Genomic DNA, 8,581 nt, shown 5'->3' on the forward strand with positions numbered 1-8,581 from the left:
AGCATTCACAAAGGAGATTCTGAATTTAATGCCTTCTTGTCGACTTCAGATTTCTCTATCACCCTAATGTGTAAAAAAAGATGCTTTATGTTTAGAAATACATGAATTAAAAAATACTAATAAGATAAAGGGCAGAGAGGATTGCTTTGACAGGGGCAAACTTTTATCTAAGAGGCCAGTACGTTGAAAAGCTCCGTGTGAAAAAGGTTCGCTCCCTTTCACCTGAAAGATAACATCCTAAGTAGTCCAAGAGTATTTCAAGAAATGCATAAATTATTTTTAAGAAGGAAAAACATCAGTTAACTTTATTTGTAAGTTTTGTTATATTTCTGACATCTAATAAGCTAAAATGAAGACTTAAAAAAGGAGAAAATCGGGCAAGTCCAAAAATGAGTGATGGGCCAGGTATAAGAGCATTTAAGTAATAAATTCTCAACATGCACCAGCCTCCCCACAGTCCCTTCCTGTGGAAATCTGGCAACGTCATCTCTGCAAATTGAAGAAACACTGTACTTGATTTACTATAAACTTTGGTATTTCTTCACCAGTTCTTTCTTTTAAGTGTTTTATTTTGGAATAATTCAAGATTTGCAGAGGAGTTACAAATATACCACAGCCAAGTTCCCATTTACTCTTCCCCAAGGACTTCCTCCAGTTTTTAGAAGCTGACAAAACAAGAGATTTTAACCTTAAAGTCCCAACTAAAAAAAAAAAAAAGACATTTGAAAATAAATTCACATGCCAAATTTGTAGGTATTGTTTAAATAAACTGTCCAGTGCTCTCAAATTCAGTACTCTGAACATGTAAATGTAGTCAGCACACTAGCCTTCAGTTCTCAGCTCATGTCACCTCAAAATAGATACCATCTCTGTCACTTTCTAGCACAATATTTTTTTCATTTCCTTCACAACACTTCTCCCACCCAATAGTTGGGTTCATTTGTTTATCAGCATATTATCTGTTCCCAGACACTTTACCAGTTATGATTCCTGCTCTCCTTATTATAATCCTTGGGCCCAAAATATGACTGGTATATTCTGAGGGGACAGATGCTCAAGAGACGTTGCTAGAAGGATGACTGAATGAATGAACAAATGCCTCCACAAATGAGTGAACACTGCAGACCCAGCAGGAATGACACAAGGCACAGGATAAAATACACATATATTTCAGTTGTCATTGTTTCTGAAACCTCAAACCTTAAAAGTCTACCACCATCCTTAATACCCAGGAGCACTGAGTGTTATACACGACTAATGGGTCGTTGAACACTACGTCAAACACTAAGGATGTACTCTATGTTAGCTAACTGAACATAATGAAAAAGTAATAATCAATAAAAATTTATTTTAAAACGTCTACCACCAGTCATACACAGTGAAGTTTCGGGGAGCCTGTGTGTTAGTCCATCACCTTTGAAATCACTTCTTAACTGCTGCAAAGTTTAGAATTGTTACTCCTGATACATCCTTGTTCTCTGAAAGCCAAACTTTTCAAAGTAGAAGTGTCTCATTGCTACACCTGAAATTAATAGAACACTACGTTAACTATACTGGGATTAAAATAAATTTAAAATAAATAGAAGAAAGAAGTGTCTCATTGGTTTACCACGCACAGTACTTCCTAGTATTATTCATCTGATGTGAAAAGTCACTAAAGAAAAATTTTAAATCCACCTCAAAGTTGGATTAATTACAGTCTTAATTATCCTTCTGTATGTAAAAGTTTATTTGAAAGAACTCAAATACTGGAGTCTAACCTTATGGTGGCAGTTTGGGAATAAGACATTTTGAGGAGAAAAGTGAAAAGTTTAAAAGACAAAAGAGGGAGTGATATAGCTCTCCTTCTCCCTCCCTTGCTCAGCCCTCAGCTCTGGGTCCAGGAATCACCCAGGTGGAGGAGAAAGAAAGGAAGGATAGATGTCTGGCAGGAAGGCAGGGAGGCAGGAGACTACCTATCCCCATATTCTCTATGAGCACTTGCATTGATCCCATGATCAAATATTAGAAAATATGTTCAAAATCAAAGCACTTGATCACTTGACCAACCTAGGGGGGAAAAGGGCATTCCAAAATACAGATCGGTCAAATAGCCATTTATCAAAAAAAAAGAAGCAAGAAGACAAGAATGGGGCACTTTCAGGCTCTTTACTTCATTTAGAATGTTTTTCTTCTATCTCTGGACCCACACTGTTGAGGAAGGGTAGACACTAATAAATATATCTAATGCAGCACAAACCCATCCCCCATCCAAAGAGGACAATAATCCCACTGTCGCTTCTGGACCGTCTCCTGCTTACGATGTATTGAGTGGCAAATAACTCAAAATATCCGGTGAACTAAATGTTGAATAGACTGAATTTCACTGCCAAGAAACATATCAACATTGCTACTAAAAACGGAGTTGTAGGAAACATTTTCTAACCTCACACATAAATTTCGAAAGACCAAAACCAATGATAATAAAAGATAAATAAAACTCTAGAGCTTTTTTTCTGCATAAAATTAAAGTCATAATAAGTAGTAGTCATGCTGAGCTTATTCATTTGAAACTATTTTATGTACTTAAAGAATAAAGCAAGTAAATTGGTAATCTTATTTTGAACCAAGATTTTCAGTGTAAGTGAAAAGAGATATAGATATAAAATCAAATAATATCAAAACACCATAAAGTTAACTTGAAAAAAAGTCAGTTTGAACTCAGATGTTTTATTTTTAAATATCTATAGTTTCTACCCTGCCCTTGAAAAAGCCGAGAAACAGTGAAAACCTGTAAGAATGAGCCCTCTTAACACGCAGACTGTAGTTTCTGAATTCCATTAACTATTTAAAAGAACGAGGTTTCTTGGGATGGCTGGTACTTAGACTGGGGTAGGAAATGTACAAAAGGAGCTTGGGGCACTCTCTTGGTACAGAAAAGCAGGGTCAAGAAATTAATGGGACAGGAGTGCTTCCAGGATGTTCTCTATCTTGATCTGGTTGCTGATAATATGGAAATGGTTAGTTGGTGAAAATTCACTGGGATTCTTTTATGATAGGCTCTCTCTTCTGTATGTATACATAGGAGCCAATTTGAAGGGAATCCCAAGGAACAAAAGAGGTATTATTTGAGGATCTGGGGAGGGAAATCACTGTAATTAATTAAAAACATAAGTATTTTAAAAATCTATGAATGTATGATGATACTCAAGGAAAAAGGAAACTCTTGCCCTAAAAGAAAAAACAAAAACAAAAACAAAAAAAAAACAAAAAAACACACAAAGAAATATCTTTGACCACCCTTTAAAGAAATTAAAGCACTAATTCTGAAACTGTCTATCAAAAAGTTAATTTTAAGCTCATACTCTGCTTTTCTTGGATGACTGTATTTCAGGGTCAAATACTAGTTGACCCAAACACATGACATCTATTTCTAAAGATCTTATTTATTTATTTGTTTGTTTGTTTATTTATTTGATTTGTCAGAGAGACTGAGAGAGAGAGCACAAGCACAAGCACCAGCAGGGAGAGCGCGAGGGAGAAGCAGGCTCCCCACTGAGCCGAAAGCCTGATGCAGGGCTCCATCCCAGGACTCTGGGATCATGGCTTGAGCTGAAGGCAGACACTTAACTGACTGAGCCACCCAGGCATCCCGATGTCTACTTCACCTAAGAATAAAAGGGAAGAGGGATAAATAAGTGTGTGTATGGGAATTCACTATACAATTTACTCTCTTAACTTTTGTATAGTTTGAAATTTTTCTAAATGAAAGGTATTTTTTTTAAAGTAGAGAAAAAAACAGCAAAAGACAAAAAGACTCTTAAATAAATCAAAATTTCCTTCCTCCCTACTATTCACTTATGAAACCTATATTATTAAAGCATACTTGTTTTTTTCCCACTTACTGCTTCATTCCAATTTTACCGGATATGTATCTAATGCACAATTTACTTTTCAAAGCTGGTCTAAATTTTTCAGATTTGGGGGTGACCATTTTTCCAAAATCTCACCTACCAGAATGAGAAAGACCATGTACAGGGGGCATCAACTGGTCTGAGCACAGCTTTTATCCCTGCAGAGAGACTCTTCCCTGGTCATTTGTTTCCACTCTTCTCAATGAAGTGAGAAGGAAATTCTGAGGTCCTCTCATTCCGCTTCCCTGTAGAAAAGACCTGGCTACCGGCCTGCTACCTTCCCCCTGGCCCCTTCAGCTCTTTAGAATTAGATGTCTGTTGAGTAGAAGAGACCTCCTTCAACCTGAGACAGAAGAGAAGGAGAAGCCTGGGAGAGGAAGAAAGGGGCAGGTGAAATGACACTGGCATTACCAATTCTCACTGGATATCGCCTCCATTTCCACTACCTAAGGGAGGAGTCTCACAGACCTCAAAGCAGATAAAAGGGAGCAAACATCAGCAAAGAGTTTCTCCTCTACCCATGTTATATTTGCTGACTGGTTAGCGGATTTACTGAGTTTACCTTTTTCATGACATTCCAACCTGTTTTATATGTCCATAATGGCTTTGAAGTACTCCCTACCCCATTTGGTCAGTCCTGGTTAAGAAAAGGGGAATGGGGAGGTAATAACAGAACTTCAAGAAAATGAGATAAAAAGGGGCTTTCTGAAATATTTCCTGAGTATATATGCATACAAACTAATTCCTATGTTGAAAGAACAATACAAATAAACACATTTCATAAAGGAAATGAGATGCTTGCATTTTCCTTTTAAAGAAAAGTTTAGGGCGCCTGGGTGGCTCAGTGGGTTAAGCCGCTGCCTTCGGCTCAGGTCATGATCTCAGGGTCCTGGGATCGAGTCCCACATCAGGCTCTCTGCTCAGCAGGAAGCCTGCTTCCTCCTCTCTCTCTCTCTGCCTGCCTCTCTGCCTACTTGTGATCTCTGTCTGTCAAATAAATAAAATCTTAAAAAAAAAAAAAAAAAGAAAAGTTTAGGGGCGCCTGGCTCAGTTGGTTGGGCGACTGCCTTTGGCTCAGGTCCTGGTCCTGGAGTCCTGGGATCAAGTCCCGCATCGGGCTCCCTGCTCAGCGGGGAGTCTGCTTCTCCTGCTGACCTCTCTCCTCTCATACTCTCCCTGTCTCTCTCTCTCAAATAAATAAATAAAATCTTTAAAAAAAAGAAAAAGGAAGAGTTTAACTTCTGTCTCGTGGTCAACTCACAACTCAGCAAATGTATATGGGAACAAATTTCCATTTACTTTATTTCCATGAAATTAAACCTGATGGTCACAGGGACTCATGTATATTTCGTCTCTGTTTGTGGTCAAGTATCAAGAGATCCTAAGCAATACTGACCTAGGAGATTCCCTGAGACAGAGCAAAGTAATGCAGCCAGGACCCTAAACCACCTGAAATAAACATCCAGACCAGCCAGCCTTCAGTCCTGTCTGCTTCAACATTAAAAATGGATATCCTGAGACCTAAACTCCACTTAAAGTAACAGGCACTATCCATTCAAAGGTAAGTGAGTTGTTGGGACAAGCACTGCTGTTTGGGGAGTGAATCATGTTTCCTCTACTGTAAACGCTGATCAAATAATTAATGTTTGGGTTTAGATAATGTACACAGAAAAGGACCCTATGATTTGAAATGTTTTTGTGGTTAAAGTTCTTTATTACTATATAAAAGTTTGATTCAATATCAAATTAACAGGAACATCCCCGTAAAGAGTTCAGCTTCCAATAGTATATAGCGATCGAAGATGCAGAAGGAGACACTTTGTGATTTGACTACAACCTACTGTGCCTGAAGGTACACCTGATTCTGACAGCAAGATTTCTCAATGTCAAAAGTTCCACACATGTAGATGGCAGAGCACATTGTTCACTGAATCACTGTGGTGTCCAGACTGAGTCGGGGGCTGGTAGATGGACTCCAATCTCCATGGGGATCATTCAAAAAGAGGTCAAATCGGTTTTGCCTCCCAGGAAGAAAACAGTAAGATCAGGTGCTGGACTCTGGGTTCATACGCTATCACTCTGAAATGAGAACCTCAAGGTCTGGAAACCTCATCACTATGAAAATCAGATTTCCAAACTAAGAACAATGGACCACTCTGATTTTGGAAAAGTCTTCCTTCTTCATAGGCCAGTCTCAGAGGGGTCGGCTCAACTTCAGAAAACCATCACTTTCCAAACACACACCTTTCATATAAAACAATAAAATGACAAACAAGAATGAAGACTAACAGTGTGTTATGCATAAAGTACATGGAAGTGACGTCATGAAAGGAGAGGAGAAGAAACTGACGCCCAAAGCAGGAGACTTGACCTCCAACGCCTACAGGCACCAAGACACATGACATGAACCTGGAAGGCTGGTTGCATTAAATACTTAGGGAACGGTAAATCTTAGTAAACTTCAGTCCTTGGAATAGTAATAAGACCAGATTTTTAATCTTCCAAGAGAAGCCAGGTATCTGATTTTTTTCTGTGATGTTTCTAGATTGTCCAATATTGGGAATTAACTCTATTTTAAAAAGGAAAATGTTTACAGGTTAAAAGATTATTGTCTAATATTTGACCTATGGGCCGCTGGTTGGCAAGCTCTGCTCTAAAATGTAATTTTAAATAAGGCAGTAATAAACAAAAAGCTTCTCACATAACTATGATTACATTAAAGTGTTGAGCCTTGGTTTCTGCTCTACCAAGAGGAACCAGTCCATGCAAGGAAAGGGTAGGAGCAGTATCAGAAGATTTGCGGTGTTTCCCAAATTACAGAGGTCTAAATTAACACCACAACCACCCCTATGCCCCAGGGCAAATAAGAGTTTGAGTAGAGGACACACAGCTTGTGAGAGCCCATAAGAACTCTGCTGGTACACCCTCCCACTCTGGGCATCACTGACCTCGGACAGTAGAAATTTTTGTGTTAACTGGGAGGAATGTGTCCGAATTGTGAAGATCGAAGTCACTGAGCCTAAGATATCACACAGCATATGTGATGTGGCTCTGAAAATAATAACCACAAATACCAAAGATGACAAGGAGCTCCCACACCATAGTAAGCATTGCTGACATCTGATTAGTTATTTCAGTCTCTTGGGCAAAAAGGAAAATCAACCACTGGTTTTCTAAGAAAGATTATTAAAAAAGGGATACATTTTAAGAATATGTGTATGCAGGCACCTATGTACATATACGTAAATAATCAAGCAGGGTTAACATTTCCTTTTGTGGGCTTAATTATCTGCAGCTTTTTTACCCCAGAAGGGAAGGGCAATGTCTTATTTCCACATGTCAGACTACACATAGAAAAAGGTTAACAAATCTTTTGGCATGTTTTTCTACTTCCTAGCCTAAAAAAAAAAAATACAGCAGAACTTTTTATGAAGATGCCTAAACATAACCAGGATTATTATATATTACTTTGCAGTCTCATAGAATACAGAAAAGAATGTATAAAGAAACATCTTCCCGTGATTTGGTAACGTCTCACTAATCTTTTGCTGTTATTAAGCGCTGCCTAATCTAATCCTATGTCTGATTTTAAGCTTGTGTTCTCCTAACTCACCTTGTAACCAGGTGTCAAAGTCTTCCAGTCAGTGTTAAGGTAAAAGCTGTTCAAAGTGGTTTATCCTCAGATGCCAGCAGCCTTTTCCCTGGGACTCGGTCTGTCTTGTTGACCGTGCTGGGGTGATCTGGTCAATGACAGGAGCGGCTCCTTGATTTCTTTCTCTTGCTGTTTATGGCAAGGGGCAGAACTGAAAAAGAGAGATTACGCTCACATAGTACAACTCCACAGAACTTCCATGAGCTTCTCAGGGGACTGTGGATGACCAATCAGAAAATTCTTTCCAGTATATCTTTTGAGGAGAAAGTTCATAAAGGATGGTCTCAGATTTTTACCTCTTTTGCTCAGTCTTACGGAGTCTCAAGGATGTAGCCACTGAATGCATCAGCCATCTGTAACACTCATAACTGACATCTTACCCAGAGTCTGGACTAAGAAAACTCTCAATTTATATAGCAGATATTTTCTAAAAGGGGGCAAAGCAGATTTTCCAAAAACATGTTTAACTCTCCAATTAAATGCTAACCTCAGTGTGTGTGTATGTGTGTATGTACGTATGTAAGTAGGCTCCACACCCAGTTTCTTTCCCTCCTTCCTTCCTTCCTTCCTTCCTGTAAGGCTCCATACCTAGCACAGAGCCTAATGCAGGGCTTGAATTCACCACAATGAGATCAATCCCTGAGCTGAGATCAAGAGTCAGATGCTTAACTGACTGAGCCACCTACGTGCCCCTAAACCTTAGTTTTTAAAAACAGTAAGTGTAAAGTAGTTTCACCACATAACCGTACTATGTACCCTGATAAAGACTCACTCGTAGTCTGTAATGTGCCATACAGAGGGTAACTGCCAAACTCCTAGAACAGTCTTCAGCAGAAAGAGCTGACTAGGGGCACCTGGGTGGCTCATATGGTTGGGTGTCTGCCTTTGGTTTAGGGCATGATCCCAGGGTCCTGGGACAGAGCCCTTCATCAGGAGTCTGCTTCTCCCTCTCTCTCCCTACTGTTGCCCTTGCTTGTGCTCTATTGTTCTGTCAAATAAATAATTTTTTTTTAAGCTGACTATACTATCAAAGAAT

General features: G+C 39.1%; 1 protein-coding gene across 10 annotated transcripts in view; it reads right to left on the bottom strand.

Moving 5' to 3' along the window:
* The window catches only part of OSBPL6 (oxysterol binding protein like 6), a 112,780-nt gene extending 105,102 nt beyond the window's left edge, over window positions 1-7,678 (bottom strand). For all 10 annotated transcript variants that reach the window (XM_013064798.2, XM_004768988.2, XM_004768987.2 and 7 more), the window contains exon 1: window positions 7,507-7,678. The gene's annotated coding sequence lies outside the window, so the exon portion shown is untranslated. The remainder of the gene's footprint in view (window positions 1-7,506) is intronic.
* Between the last annotated feature and the right edge of the window lie 903 nt (window positions 7,679-8,581).

Source organism: Mustela putorius, unplaced genomic scaffold (assembly GCF_011764305.1).
Source record: "Mustela putorius furo isolate JIRA1106 unplaced genomic scaffold, ASM1176430v1.1 tig00003869_pilon_pilon_pilon, whole genome shotgun sequence".
Lineage (NCBI taxonomy): Eukaryota > Metazoa > Chordata > Mammalia > Carnivora > Mustelidae > Mustela > Mustela putorius.